The 15,870-nt window shown below is 39.1% G+C and overlaps 1 protein-coding gene across 2 annotated transcripts in view; it reads left to right on the top strand.

The window, feature by feature from the left end:
• The window catches only part of ONECUT1 (one cut homeobox 1), a 53,561-nt gene that overhangs the window by 23,873 nt on the left and 13,818 nt on the right, over positions 1-15,870 (top strand). The gene's annotated exons all lie outside the window — the stretch shown is intronic.

A 15,870-nucleotide genomic window follows, 5' to 3' on the forward strand; every position in this document is an offset into this window, starting at 1 on the left:
TTTTTTTGTTTTGTACTTCTTTGATGCCCTTATTGTTTCTTCTGTGTTACAAATACATACATACATACATACACACACACACACACATATATAACCAATAAAATAAATTTCCATGTTGGTCTTGTCCAAGAAAAGATATCTCATTCTACACTCACTCCTTCACCTCTCTATTAGCAAGTGAGTAGCATGTTTCATCTTGAGCTTCTGAAACTGTGATTGGTCATGACACTATGCAAAGTTCCTATGTCTTTCAAAGATATCTATCTTTACAATCACTGTATGTATTGCTCTGATTCTGCTCACTTTACTCTGTATTTGTTCACCTAAGTCTTCTCAGGTTTTTCTGAAACCTTCCCCTTCATAATTTCTCATAACATAATAGTATTTCACTACATTTTATGTACCATAATTTGTTCAACAATTCTATAAGTGATAGACACCCTCTTATTTTCCAATTCTTTGCCACCAAAAAAGGGGGCTATAAATATTTTTGTACATCCTTAGAGCTTGTTTTGCTCAGGACTAATTCCTCTCTCAAACTACCCTCCTTATTTTTTCCTCTTCTTTTTCCTTTTCCCCTCCTGTTTCCATCAAATTTATTTCTGTAGCCAATTGTGTGTATTCTCCCCTTCTTTGATCAGTTCAAATGAGAGTGAGATTCAAGTAGCACCCGCTCCTCAAACTCTTTCTCTTTGTTTGTAAAGACTTCTACTTACATACTCTGATTATGTTAGATAATTTTCCCCAGCCTACCTCTCCTTACCCCTCCCCCATTGTAATCCTCTTCCCTTCCCTTTTTATTCATTTTTTTAAGATCACCAAGATATTACAGAACCAATCCTAAATCCTCCACTTATATTTGTTTTATCACTCATGTTTTTTATTTATGTTTACCTTTTTTACTTCTCTTGACTCCTGTGTTTATATTCTAAGTTTCTATGTAGCTCTGGTCTTCTCATCAGGAATTCTTAGAAGTCCTGTATTTCATTTTCTCCCCTGTAGGGGAGTTTTACTGGATAAGTTATTCTTGACTATAACCCTATATCTTAGCTTTCTGAACATCATATTCCAAGCTCTCTGCTCCTTTAAAATTGTGGCTGCTAAATTCTGACCATGACTCCTCAGTACTTAAATTCTTTCTTTCTGACTGTTTGCAGTGTTTTTACTTTGACCTGGAAACCGAATTTTGCCTATGAAGTGTTTTCAATTTGATTTCTGTAAGAAAGTGACCACGAATTCTTTCCATTTCTACTTTTCCCTTAGATCTAAGAGCAGGTTTCTTTTATGATTTCTTGAAAGGTGATGTGTAGCCCCCCCCCCTTTTTCTGGTTATGGTTTTTAGGTGGCCCAATGATTCTTAAATTATCTCTCATTGATTTTTTCCCAGATCAGTTGGTTTTGCTATGAGATATCTCACATTTTCTTCCATTTTTCAGCCTTTTGACTTTGTTTTAATATTTCTGATGGTATCATAGAGTAATTAGCTTCTAATTGGTCCATTCTAATTTTCAGAGTTTGTTACTTGGACAAAGCTTTATGCCTCTTGTGCCAAACTGTCCATTCCCTTACCATTTCTTTCTATCATTTCCTTCGTTCCCTTTTCCTTCTCTCTCACAATTCATTTATAAAATATTTTTTAAATTCTCTTTTTAGTTCTTTCATCATCTCTTCTAGGCATTCAAGTTGAACTTGTGTCCAAGCTGTGTTTTTCTCTGAAGTTTTGCCTGTAGATATTTTGGAATCATTATGTTCTTTTCAGTTTGTGTCTTGAGCATCATTGTAACCATAATAATATTTTATGTTGGGATTCTTTTATTTGCTTCTTCTTCCAGTCTACTTCCTGGCTTTGGACCTGGTATTAGGCCCAGACTCTGCATACTTCTAGAGGGAATATACAGGCTGCTTCTACTACTCCTTTCTTTGAATATTGAATGTTGTGTTATTCCAGGATCTCAAGAACAGATCAGTCTGGGGACTGTAAACTTTCAATACTCTCAAAATGGTCTAATCCATGGCAAAGTTTAGTTCCTGCCTCCCTGATCTGAGTTCTACACACTCCTGACCTAGGTTTAGGTTTGAGTCCCATGCCTATGGGCTCCCCCTATTTGAAATGCTTAGTGGTTTGTTGCTAGACTTAGTCACTATCAGCTAGCTGGAAAGCTTTGGTGATTCAAAGAGACAGGACTGCAGATTCCCCTCTTGTTTGAGAACCCTGCCCTGGTTGTTCCATTGCAAGTTTCAGACTTGGATGGAAGGTTAAACTGAGCCCCATTCCACTTCTAGAGTCCAAGCCACACAATTGCTACTTGCTTCTGAAATTGTTTTTTGACCAGTACATATTCTAGGACCTGTGACCACTCCTCAATCTGGAAAGCTGTTGACAACAACATTTATAGCATGTATAGAGTATCTTCTATGTGCCAGGCACTATGCTAAGTGCTTCACACATATTATCTCATTTGATCCTCACAACAACTCTAGGATGCAGGTACTATTATTATCCCCGTTTTACAGTTGAGGAATCTGATCCAAATCAAAGTTAATTGACTTGCTCAAGATTACACAACGAGTAAGTGTCTGAGCTGGGATTTGAACTCAGATCTCCCTAACTCCAAACCCAGTGCTCTAGCTACTGGGACAATGTGCATAGACACACTCTCCATCCACCACTGGATCTATAATCCAGAACTGGATAGTGTACAACAGAGTTGCCAGTTTCTACTTATTTCTGTACCCTGCACAATGCTGGATCTGGGGCCTCTTCTTGCCCTAGTCCCTAGTGTCTTTTTGCTTTGAATATTCTATGAAGTAGCTTCATGACACAAACTGTCTCCAGTATCCACAGACGTCTCTGTCTACCTCCCTGTGCTAATCTAGGCTGGGAAAATGCCCCATCTGACTTTTTTTACTTGTATTTCCCAACTAGTATTCAATCTGGTGCATTTTCTAGATCTGTTTGTAGGAGTTAGGAGGTAAAGAGAGCTTACTCTACTTCTGCTAATCTAACATCTTGCCTGCACCTCTGATAATCTTCTACACAACAAACTTTGAAGCTATGACAAGCCTTTTAATGGCTATTAAGTAAAATATAGGGCTTTTAATCTGTATATGCTAGTTTTCTTCTCAGGGTAGCAAGGAGAGAGTTGTTTACCTGCAGCCTCAATGTTTGCATAAAATTCTTTATTGACAAAAAAAAAATCTTACTGATACATTTTAGTTTTCATCACAAAATAGCTCCAGCCCAGGCCTGGAAGAAAGGGAGGCCACAGGTTTCTGTCTGCAGCAGCAGCCTTCACTTCTTAAAGATAAGAGGGAGCTAGTTTAGGAGAGGGTAGGGAGGCCTGCTACAGGGCATTTTGCTGGGCACCTTGCTTTGGTGCTTAGGAGTAGGGATAATCATCCCAAGAGTCTTACCCATACTTATCCATTAGGTTTTGGAATGCCTACACTTCCTGTAGGTAAGTGGTATCTGCTGCCAGAATGATAATAGAGTTTCAGAGCTGAGCTTTCCCCAGCCCTGTCCAGAGTCATAACTAAGGATAAATAATCAGGTCTTTTCCACCTGACTCCTCTAAACCAGTGGCAAATGTAGAGAATGACAAATTTAGGGTATTGAAGGTTCTTCAGAAGCAGAGAGATAACAAAGTAGCACCTAACAATTTTAAAGAGGACAATAATAGATAGGGTGAGCTCCTCCCCTGCCCCTGCCCTCTTCTTCATCATCAACTTTCTCAAAGTGGCTTCATGCCAACTCCAATACCTCTATGCAACAAGGACACAGAGTATTAAGCTACTAGAGCCAGGATTCAATGTAAGGCCCTCTTACTCCAAACCCCTCCCTCTTTCCATTATACCACATCGTATACATTGAGTAGCATATAATCAGCCATAATTTTTCCCATCCTTTTTCCCACTGAGCACCCCCAATGGCTATATGTTGCTCTCTTTCTGATTTTAACCTTCTTATCTATTCTTCATCTCTTTTTTAAAAACCCTATGTAAAATACTGGCGAGGAAGGGGAATGAGGAAAGAGAAAATTCCAGTACGATTTGTCTCAAGGTCCCTCCCTCCACTCCAGTGGTCTGCCCTGTCTGATTCGGAGAGCAAAAGAGGGGATTCCCAGCCACACAGCTGAGGTCATACTACAGTGTTCTAAACAAACACAAATCTCTCCAGGCAAAAGATTCCAAAAAACAAACTTCTTCCAACAACTTTTTCTTCTTTCATCTAGCAGCTATTAAACTATATCACATTGTACCCTTTTTCTAAAACTTATTTCTGAGCCTTTCCTCCTTTGAATTTTAATTACCCTACATCCTGTAGTGTCATACCTAATTTATTATCACAGTTACTACCATATTCTATGTGTATTTGTTGAAATTGACCATAAATCTGACTCCTATCTCATCAATATACTTAACAAATAGGCCCATGGAATGATTTGTAAAGATAGACACAGATACCAATTCTTCCTCCTAACCTCCATCCTGTACATTGCTGATATATATATGTAATATATAGGTATATGCACATGTATATCATATTACCTATTTGCAGCTGTGTACTGATAAATATTTAACAACTGACTCTCAAGAAAAAAGTATGTGCAACATACTTTTAAGTTGAATTTGTATTATTAACATTTTCTCCACCACTTTCTTAAGTCTAGACAATCAGCAAAACAGTACAGTAAACCCTGATGTGTAGCCTCTGTCAGTTTCTGAGGTGTAAATACTCACAATGAAAATTTAACAACCAGCTCTTAGAGGCCAATTTGAACTAGTTTCAGCAAACCCCTGCCTGTTATATAATAATGAATCCTAAATATAACATTCATAAGGTGTGTCATTTGTTTTAGAGATTTTACTCAGTAGTTAGCTTTACTAACCTGTCTGAATTATCATAAATTCCAAACAAGTAAGGGAACAAATTAATGAGTTTTTAACTGTACTTTCTTAATTAAAGGATGCCCATATCAGAACTGAAGACCTCTTGCATAACTTTAAAAACAGCATTATTAAACAAAAATCTCAAAAAATGGTCCCTTCCACTTTTTAAGTGTCTGTATGATACTAAACTTTTTCAGTGCCCTAGGATTTAGTTCATCTGGGTCAGGTACGAATATTAAACTGTGTGAGTACTAAAGAGTGTTCATACTCAAGGGGAATATGTCCAGGGTATAGGAATATTCCTGAATGCAAGTAAGAGAGAGGTTTATATATCTTAGAGACAGAGAAAGCACAGAGTTACATTTATTATTATTATGAGGTAGCTAGGTGGTGAGATGACTCTTGAGCATTGGGTCTGGAGATGGATCCAAATTCAAATCCAGCCTTAGACACTTACTCTGTAACCCCGGAGAAGTCACTTAACTATACTGTCTGCCTCAATTTCCTCATCTGCAAAATGGAGATAATAATTACACCTACCTCCTAGGGTTGTGGGAGAATTAAATGAGACAATATTTGTAAAGCATTTACAAACTTCCAAGGGCTATATATTTACTAGCTATTATTTATTCAATGTGTTCACAAAGCATCTTATATGTCCTACGTATATGAGAAGGGTTGGTGCTGGTACATATACAACAGAAGAAAATGAGAAAGGGAGAGAAGTATAAGAGGGTAACTAAGAATTTAAACAAGAGCTACAAAAAAAGTTACCTTTGAGACACAAGAAACTAACTGTAATAAGATTCTTCTTTTTTCCACAAGGTCCATTTCAGCTCTAAATCTATGGCCCTATGATAACTTTCTGAGTATCTTTCTTCTGGTGCTTCTCCAGTTAGTGGATGTTTGGGATTGGGGAAGAAAGAGAGGGGAAAAGTGGAGTTTAGAAAAAAATAATTTTTTTAAGTTCCTGTTTACTCATACTTTAACCCCAATTGACCTTTCCCCTTTCTTCCTACTTTTTTAACAAAAAGTCTCTTTAGGACTACCCAGCCCAGGGCTAATAGTTGCAGAGCTTTTGACTGGGAATTCAGGCTAAATCTCAGTCTTCTTTTAAATATCACCTTTCCATTTGGAGGACATTCAGAGGACCCCCAAATAGATATCCAGACAAATGCTGCATGGACTCGGTCTCAGAGGGGACTCATTCCTTGACCAGCCTCTAAGAAAGCACAAGAGAAGCAAACTAAGAAAAGTAAAAGAATTTTTTAAAGCCACGTTAGAAAAAAAGAAGAGAACCAAAGAAAGGATGATGAAGAGAAGACAGAGTTTCTTTGTATTAGAAAGGACAGAAGAGTGACTAACAGGAAATTGGTACTCCAGATTCATAAAGATTTCAATTTTAAACACTTGGTTGCCTTCCTGAGTTCAAGTCACCTGCTCTAGATGAACTGCATCCTGAAAAAGTTGATGGTTATGCCACTGTCAGCAACTAACCACTGTCTGTGATCTTTAAAAAATTGTGAAGATTAATAGAGGTATCCCAAGACTGGAGAAGAGAAGTTGTTATAATTTTTTTTTTTAAAAAGGAAGGTGTCTGAAATCAATAGACCAGTGAATTTAATTCTGATTCCTGGCAAAATTTTCAGGCTTTCTATTAAAGGGAGGGTAAGTAAACATCTAGAAAAGAAGCAGTGATCATGGAGTCAGTGTAACTTCATCAAAACTAAATTATGCCAGGCTAACCTTATTTCCCCTTTTTGATAGTGTCACCAAATTGGGATACCAGAGGGATACTATAGATGTAGTTTACCTAAGTTCAACAAAACATTTGAGAAATTCTCTCCTGCTCTTTCTGAAGAAAGTGTGGAGAGATCCAGAAAATAAATGTTAGTACAATACAGTGGATTCCAGAATGGCCAACTAGTCTCAAAGAGTAAAGTTATAGGATCATAGATCTATAGCTGGCAGAGATAATCAGAGGCCATACCAGTCCATTCATTTTATAGCTAAGAAAATTCACACCCAAGGAAGCTAAGCAGACATTTCTATATTATTTGAGAAGAAAGTCTCCAGTGGATGGCCACAGAATTCTGTGGCTGGCTCTGTGCTGTTTAACATTTTCATGAACAATTTGGATAAATGCATAGAAGGCATGTTTATCTAATTTGCAGAGGATATGAAGCTGGGAGCTGACACTCTAGAAGGGAGGAGTCAGGATTCAAAATGGTCTTAACATACAATCGATGGAACCTAACAAGATGAAATTCAGTACATATAACTGTAATGTCTGACATGGGTTCAAATAATCAATTTCACAACTGCAAAGAAGAACAGGTGAGGCTGAACAGCAATTCATCTGAAAAAGATGAGCTTTATGTGACACATGGCAAGGCAGCCAAGAGAGCTAATGCCATCTTAGACCATGATAAGAGAGGTATGGCATCCAGCAATAGAGAGGTGAGAGTTTTGCAGTGCTCTCATCACACCAGTTTGGACTATTGTGTTCAGTTCCTAGCATCAGAAAGGACATTGATAAGTTACTGAGTGTCCAAAGGAAAGTGATCAGGAAGGTAAGGGTCTTGATGTCATGCTACTAGGTTCAGGCAACATTTAACAACTGAAGGAGAGGCTTAAGGGGCACATTACCCTTTTCTTCAAGTATTTAAAGAGGACTGACACTTGTTCTCCTTGTCCAAAGAGGTTAAAACTAAGAACAATGGGAAAAGTTTCAGCATTAGATACAAACCTTTTTTTAAGGATTTCCAACAAGTAGAACCATCCAAAACTGGGATAAGTTGATTTTAAAGGTAGTGGCTCACCTTCCCTTGAGGTCTTAAAGCAAAGGCTAGATAACCACTTGCCCAGTAAGGAGAAGAAAGGATGTCCTACTACCCCCACCAAGTATGAATTCAAGGAGATGGTCCTTAAGGTCCTATCCAACTCCGCAATTTTATGATTCTCTAAAGAATTTGGTGGCTTAATCTTTGACCTTCAATTACTCGTTTGCCAAATAGGGCTAATAACAGATCTACCATATTAACCTCTATGTATTTAACCCTCAATTCTTTCCCATTCCCTTCTCCATTTTGAGAAGAAAGTGATTTCCTTGTCTAATTAAAATACAGTGTTGTAGTTAACAACTGTGCTGGTTCATTACTCCAGGATCTCCCACTGGGTCCCATAGGGACCTCAAGAAATGCCTTGTCTCCTTATGATACTGCTTAGTTGGCAACCCCCACCCCCTACCTCCACAACACATGGTTGTTTTCTACTTTAAAACAGAAAATCACAGCTGCCAGCAGAGACTCATCAGGGGTCTTATAAACATATACCAACACAACTTACTTTGTCCTTGCCAAGGTTACATTACAAAACTGCCATTACCTAGGTTTGCAGGGAGAAGTGAATCAGAGAACTTTCAGTCCTACCTAGCTTTTCCTTTCCCTCCTTACTCCTTATCTCTGTCTCTCATCCCCATCTGAGATGGGATATTCAATGCTGTCATTGTTAAGCCTCCTTAGCACTGAACTGTATTAACTGCCACTGAGCAAGGTCATCGGAGGACAAAAGCATTTGTTGATGCTCAAATTTCCGCTCCTACTGGAGCGGTGAGTTAGGGTTCGCTGGGGCCTATTAAAGTTCCCTTTCTCTGGCCAAGGCCAGCCCTGTGTATAGGTAGAATATATAAGAACCCAGATGGTGAGATTTGGTACCAAAAACCCTTCCACCATAACTTATTATTTAAAATACTCAGAATTAGACAATTTTAGGTTAAAGCTCCAATATCTGCAAGTAGTAACCTAGCAGATGATCAATCATTCATCTCTCTCTCTCTCTCTCTCTCTCTCTCTCTCTCTCTCTCTCTCTCTCTCTATCTATCTATCTCTCTACCCCCTCTCAGAAATTGGGGTTAAATGACTTGCCCAGGGTCACACAGCTATTAAGTGTCAAGTGTCTGAGGTAGGATTTGAACCTGGGTTCTCCTGACTCCAGGACTGGTATTCTATTCACTGCAGCACCTAGCTGCCCCAGCCATTAATATCTTAACATAATGTAATTAATTGGATTTTAATAGTAGTAGCAGTAGTTATGATGAGCATATATTTTCACTTTTGCAAACTTCTTTGCACATACTATCTCCTTTGGGGCTTGCTGTTACCTGGAGTTTGTTGCTTTGAGTTCTGCCTGACTCCTTGTGACCTCATTTGGGGTTTTCTTGGCAGAGATACTAGAGTAGTTTACCATTTCCTTCTCCAAGTCATTTTACAGATGAGAAAACTGTGGCAGTCAGGGTAAGGATCACACAGCTAATAAGTGTCTAAGGACAAATTAAAACTCAGGACTTCTGACTCCAGGCCATTGCACCACCGATTAGTTATCTATTACCTGTGTGTTCATCCTTCGTTGCTGAAGAAGACCATGCCATTAGAGAAATGATGACATGACTTGCACTTGACTTTGTTTTTGTTTTGTTTTGTTTTTTTGAGTGAGGGAGGGCTGTGCAGGTCATAAGTCTCACTTGTCCTCCAGAGCCATGTGAATCTAGTGACCAGATATTCATCAGGATGACTGGAGATGACCCAGGATGAGGCAATTGGGGTTAAGTGACTTGCCCAAGGTCACACAGCTAGTGAGTGTCAAGTATCTGAAGTGAGATTTAAACTCAGGTCCTCCTGACTCCTGCACTGGTGCTCTATTCACTGCACCACCTAGCTGCCCCTATCTATTACCTATAAAGTTCCTGAAAAAAAGTGGGAGAGGGGGGCCAAGGAGGAACAAGGCACCAGCAAGTTTTGATAGAGAGAAAGAGTTAAGGAAAAACACAGAATATTGATAATTTCCTGAGGAGAACAAGCCCAAATCAGGTACTGAAAGGGGATGGAAAGGTGTAAGAAGATGGCCAGCTACACCTGAGAACTTAGAGGCAAGTGTTGAAATTAGATTTGGGATCAGAGACTCTAGATCAATGATTCTTAAGCCAATAAACCTGAAATTTGAACACCACCTTTCAATAGCTTTGCAGATTTTGTCTCTTTCCTTCCTTATTCTCCTCACCTACCTCTTACTCTCATATACTGGCATACTATCAACCTCCAATAACCATACCATAACCTCCAAACAATGTTTTCTGGTGCTGGTAAACTTTCAGTTGCCACTGTGAAAGGGCTCTGGGATTTTTCTGCTTTAGACTGTGTCCTGTGAACACAGTCTTTCTCACTCCACTAATGTTCCTTCCTAGTAGCTTTAGCACAAACTAAGCAAGAATCATATCATAGATCTAGAACTGGAAGGGACTTTAAAGATTATCTAGTTCAACTCACCCATTTTACAGATGAAGAAACAAGAGTCCCCACAGAAATGACCTGCTCAAAGTCACATAGGCAGTAAGCATTAGAAGTCATAGAGGCCATTAATGTTTTTTTTCCCCCACTGGGCAAAAGCTAACTTGCTATGTTTGCCTCAGTTTCCTCATCTGTAAAATGAAACAGGGAAAGAAATGGCACACCACTCCAGTACCTTTGCCAAGAAAACCCCCAATGGGGTCATGAAGAGTTGGACACCAATTAAACAACAATGATGTCAACAACAGTGTCTCTCTTTTAATAACATCAACTTGATTCTCTCTTAGGTCAGCTGACTCCCTCCTATACCACCTGAGGGTTACTGGCCTCTAGGTGCACCCCTTACTTCAAGGCTATAATTGACCTCTTCACTACCACCTAAACCCTGCCTAGGTTTTGTTCCTCCCTAGCTCCGATTTATCAAGTCTAATGAAAAGATAACAGGATAGAATCTGAAGCGTTTAATTCTCAGCTGCAATACTTGACTATCTGTGTGACTGGGAAAGTCACTTACTTATCTGAAAAATGGGGATAAGAATGCTGGCACTCAGATGGGCTCTGTGACTCCATTAGGAGTTGCTGTCCGTCTTTGAACAGGACCAAAATGACATCACTATGATAAAGTGAAATTTCAGTGTGTTCGACTGTGGCTGATCAGACCAATAAGAGCTCAGAATGCTCTACCACAGGTTGGGCACAGATAGTCCGTGTGAATATTTGGGGTGGATATCCCAAATTTACACATCCTGTGTTTACTTTGTGCTATTTCAATTCTGCTTTGCTCAAAGAGCACAGCACCTTTTCTGATGTGGGCACACTATGCTGAGCAGTCCTGTGCCAGTGTCTTCCATGTTGCACAGTCAAATCCAAAGTTCTTGAGAGAGACCTTGAGAGTGTCTTTGTATTGCTTCTTCTGGTCACCATGTGATCACCTGACACCATGTGAGTTCTCCATAAAATAGTCTTTTTGGCAAGTGTACATTTTGCATTCGAACAGTATGCCCAGCCCATCAGAGTTGTACTATCTGAAGCATAGTTGGAATGCTTGGCAGTTCAGCTAGAGCAAAAACTTCAGTGTCTGGTACCTTATCCTGCCAGGTGATCCTCAGAATCTTCCTAATACAGTTCAAATGGAAGTGATGAGTTTCCTGGCATGGCGCTGGTAGACTGTCCATGTTTTACAGGCATACAACAATGAGGTCAGCACAACAGCTCTGTAAACCTTCAGTTTGGTAGTCAGTCTAATACCTCTTCTCTCCCAGACTTTTCTTCGGAGCCTCCCAAACACTTGAGCTAGCTTTGGCAATGTGTGCATCAACCTCATTGTCAATGTGTACATCCCTGAAAAGTACACTATCAAGGTAAGTGAACTTTGTGGAAGATTAACTAGGGGTTGGATACTCCCATGCAACCATGGGAGGATCAATCCATGTCTCAGTGCCTCAATTTCAGCATCTGTGAAATGGTGATAATAATAGTTGCGCTACTTGACTCCCTGGGTTGTTGTGAAACTGCTTGTAAACTCTGAAGTGTTTTCCTCATTTGCTCCTCATACTACAAACAGCCTCATGCTGTTTTCTCTTCTTGTTCCCCAAAAAAAGTATGCATAAGTAAATCCTTGAGTGTTGGTTTAAGAAAAGAATATTAGTATTACCTACCTCATAGTGCTTTGTAAACTTTAAAATGCTATATAAATGTGAGCAAGTATCAGAATTTCTTCTTCAATTCTCTGCTTCTTCCCATTCCCAGTTCTACCATTGTTTCTACTCTTATCTGTAAAAGGAAGGGCTTGGGCAAGATAGTATCTGAGATCCCTTCAGATCTCCTAAGACTTTATGGCCCTAAGATCTGGTCCAGTCCATTTGCGTTCCTGATCGTGTTGGATCTTACCCAGTCGTCAGAGGGTAGGTAAGCCATTTCTTGGATAAATCAATCAGTCAGGTCTTCATTAGTATCCTAGAGAGGCCATCATTCCCAAGGGTTACCTACTCCAGTTCCCTAAGTCTCCCCTTCAATACCCCTGCCCCAACACACACACACACACACACACACACACACACACACACACACACACACACAGCCTTGTCTCTCCCTCAAGCTTTTGCTTTTGCCTACTGTCAGAAGCCTTTCAAATTCAATTAATTCATGCCATGTTCTGCTCCTTCCAAATTTCTTTTAAATGGTTCCTATTGCTTTTCATCTGCCTTTCTGATATTTTCCTTCCTCTCCTCTTTTCACCTTTGTCTCAACCAATTCATACACAGAATAACAGATCAATAATTCATCCGTATTCAGTACAATTGATAACATATCTAAAACATTTGCATTTTATACATTTGCATTTTATAACTCTGACCAAAGAAAAAGATCATAGGCTTTAGAGATGTTACAAAATAACGCACAATATGAATTTGGGAATGGATTTTTGCCACACATGCTAGCAAGTTTATGAATAATATCCAGCTAAGCTTGCTAAGCTAGCTTTCACTGCAGCACTTTTCTTTTTTTTTTATTCAATTTTCTTTTTTATCAATTATAAATCTTACAAATATCAACAAACATGAATGTGCCACTTCCTATGGCTTGCTTCCCCAATTTGCCCTTAAACTCTAAGGTTGGGCCGGTAGAGAGGGGATGCTATCTAAGGTTCTAAAGGTAACACCCTTTGTCTACACTCCTAACACTATAACTTAGGAGCCCCCACTGGTGTGCTTCCTATTAACAACCCAGTAGACCTAACAGATAAAAGCCTGGTAGCACAGTGGATAGAGTGCTGGCCCTCTTGTGTCATGAGGACCTGAGTTCAAATCCAGCCTTAGACACGTAATAGCATTGGGTAGCTCGATGGTGCAGTAAATAGAGTGCTCTGCCTGAAATAAGAAACATTCTTTTTTTTTTTACACTAGCTATGTAACCCTGGACAAGTCACTTAACCCTGTTTGTCCTAATCCCTCATCTGTTAAATGAGCTGGAGAAGGAAATGGCAAACCACTCCAGTATCTTTGCCAAGAAAATTCCAAATGGAGTCACAAAGAGTGGGACACAACTGAAAAATGACTAAACAACAACTAAAGATTCAATTAGCTCTTAGCAAAGGCATTTTTGTTTATGGTATAGCAAGAACAATACTTAGAAAATCTTCCTCCCATATACCTGGAGTATGCTCTCCCACAAATACACACAGCATACTAAAGGAGAGTAGTCTCAAGTTTATAGTACAATTGTCATCAGGTACGTAATTAGGATGTGGCAAAGCCATTTACAACTCCTGGTACTTCAGAGCTTGGAAGGCTCTTCTCTCTTTACAGAGGACTCACAAAGCTACCTTTGTGGTTTTAGCTTCTCTGTTGGGTGGGTTGCTTCGCTGAATTTTTAGGGCTCATTCCTCTCCATAATCTGACCGTCTTCTGTGCCAGCAGGAGTCATACTCCTTGAATCTGCTTCCTTCCTCTCTGCATATGATAACTCTCTCTATGTGTGTCTGTCTAGAGTATTTTTCTTTATTCTCTGATGGATGTAGTAACTCCTACAGTTGCAAAAGCTTCTTTTCAAAGTGATGTGTGATATGGGGGGAGGAGACAGATATTCAGTTCTTATCCACCCACCCCCCAACAAGGACATCTCCTCCACCAGCAGTTACTAGCACACAATCTTCCCTACTATTAAAATTTGTTCAGGGCTTAACGTCTCCAGGGCATGGCTAATTTGTTTGCTCAACCCATCCCATTCTCTTTTCAACTCAATCAGGGAGATATTATTTGAACCTCATAAAGGGATCACAGTATGATACACCTTTTTAGCACATTAAAACCTCATCATGTGTTTTAACATTCTGTAATTATATCAGCTGAGCAGTGGTGGGAAGGAGGTGCCAAGGAATCCCACTTCCTTACACCAACATTCCATATATGAGGAATAATGGGAAAAAGATTGTTTAAGAATTCATGAGTATTCATTACAATACAGCTTGTTTTCTTTGAGCATATATTAAATTAAATATGAAAGTACCAACACTCCCTTACTTGTCTGTCCCCTTCTGAACTTCCTTCTAATCTTTTCCTTGTATTTTTCTTCATTTCATTTATACCATAACAACACTACTCAAAGGAAAGAGGGGGCATTAAAATATTTAAATTCCAACACATTTTTACTATTTGCTGTGCCTCTTGGAATATATTACTGTTCTTAGGAAAAAGAGGTGAGAATCTAAACGATTAATGACGCTAGATGAAGATGAATGACTGCAGATACTGCTGGAGTACCCACAACCTGATATTCTATGATTCTCATGACCCCACTCCTGCCACATGTATATTCATGTATACATTTGGGAATGAGAACATGGGAGGAGAGGAAAACATTCAAGCAGACATGATAAATTATGTTTGTATCATCTCATTTTTCTTTTTTCTTTTCTTGTCTTCACAAATACTTCAAGAAAAATTGAGGTGAATTGTGTCTATTTTTGTAAAACTGAAGAAACTGAGTTGTCAAATAACCTACCCACTAGGACAGAAGTAAGTGACTAAACCATGATTAGAATTCAAGAGATCCCAAGTGCAAAATCTGCGATCTCACAGTATCTTTATGTGCTGTCCCTGGCTTTACAAAATGCTTGATAAAATAAAGAGCATTAAAGTAAAATCTTAGCCCCATATACTTTGAAGTTGATCTAAAAGGTTGTTTCAACATAGGATAAGCCCAAGAAGACAACTATGGTAACATCCATGCTAACAAATAAATCTATTAATGTCAATATGCCCAAAATAAGATAAGAAAGCATTTGAAACATACTGTTCTGTGGTTTTAGTAGAAAATTAGATATTAAGTCCCTGAAAGTCAGTGGTGCCAAGTGTTCAAGTATGGCATGAAGTCGATGACCAGGTACTCCTAGAAGCTTTTTTTTCATAAGCCTTTAAAGCTGATATGGTTATCACAACAGTAGAGAATGAGATTGTACCGTTTTAGCACACATATCTAGAGCTGAGAAAAACTCTATGCTGCTGAGCTGGAATTAACTGAGATGGAATTGACAGTCTCAGTACTGTAACTTAGGAATCTGCCATAACCAGCCAGATTTGCCTTAGATTTCAAACAGGAAAGACCTTTTAAAAGGGCAAACAGGGGGAAAAAACTGAAATAGAGAAGAATGGAAAAGTATCATACTCTCAACCACAAAATTGACCCAAACTGAAAGACATATAGTCCCAGACTTGGAACCTTTTTATTGGCTCATTCTTCAAATGAAGACTAATCTATGGCAATGAAGGGAGGCTACAAGAAGTCAAAACTCAAGGAATTATGAAATATTTTAAAACAGAGTCCTTGAAATCTGAGTCAATTTCCTCTGACCTTAAAAGACAAGATGGTTCTCTGATGCTAATGATTACGTCAGATTTACCTCTCTAAGGGCTAAATTGGATTGTTCTAAACCACACAGTTTAGAATATTGTGCCTTACAATAGGTTTAGGAAAGAAAGAAGGGAAGGTGGGAGGGAGGAAGAGAAGGAGAATAGAGAAGGGAGGGAGAGAGGGAAGGAAGAAAAGAAGGAGAGATGGGGAACTAGTGAAGGAGAGAGGAAAGGAAGAAAAAGAAAGAAGGAAGGAAGGGAGAAAAGAGAGGGAGAAGAGAGAG

This window comes from Notamacropus eugenii, chromosome 1 (genome assembly GCF_028372415.1).
Source record: "Notamacropus eugenii isolate mMacEug1 chromosome 1, mMacEug1.pri_v2, whole genome shotgun sequence".
In the NCBI taxonomy this organism is placed as follows: domain Eukaryota; kingdom Metazoa; phylum Chordata; class Mammalia; order Diprotodontia; family Macropodidae; genus Notamacropus; species Notamacropus eugenii.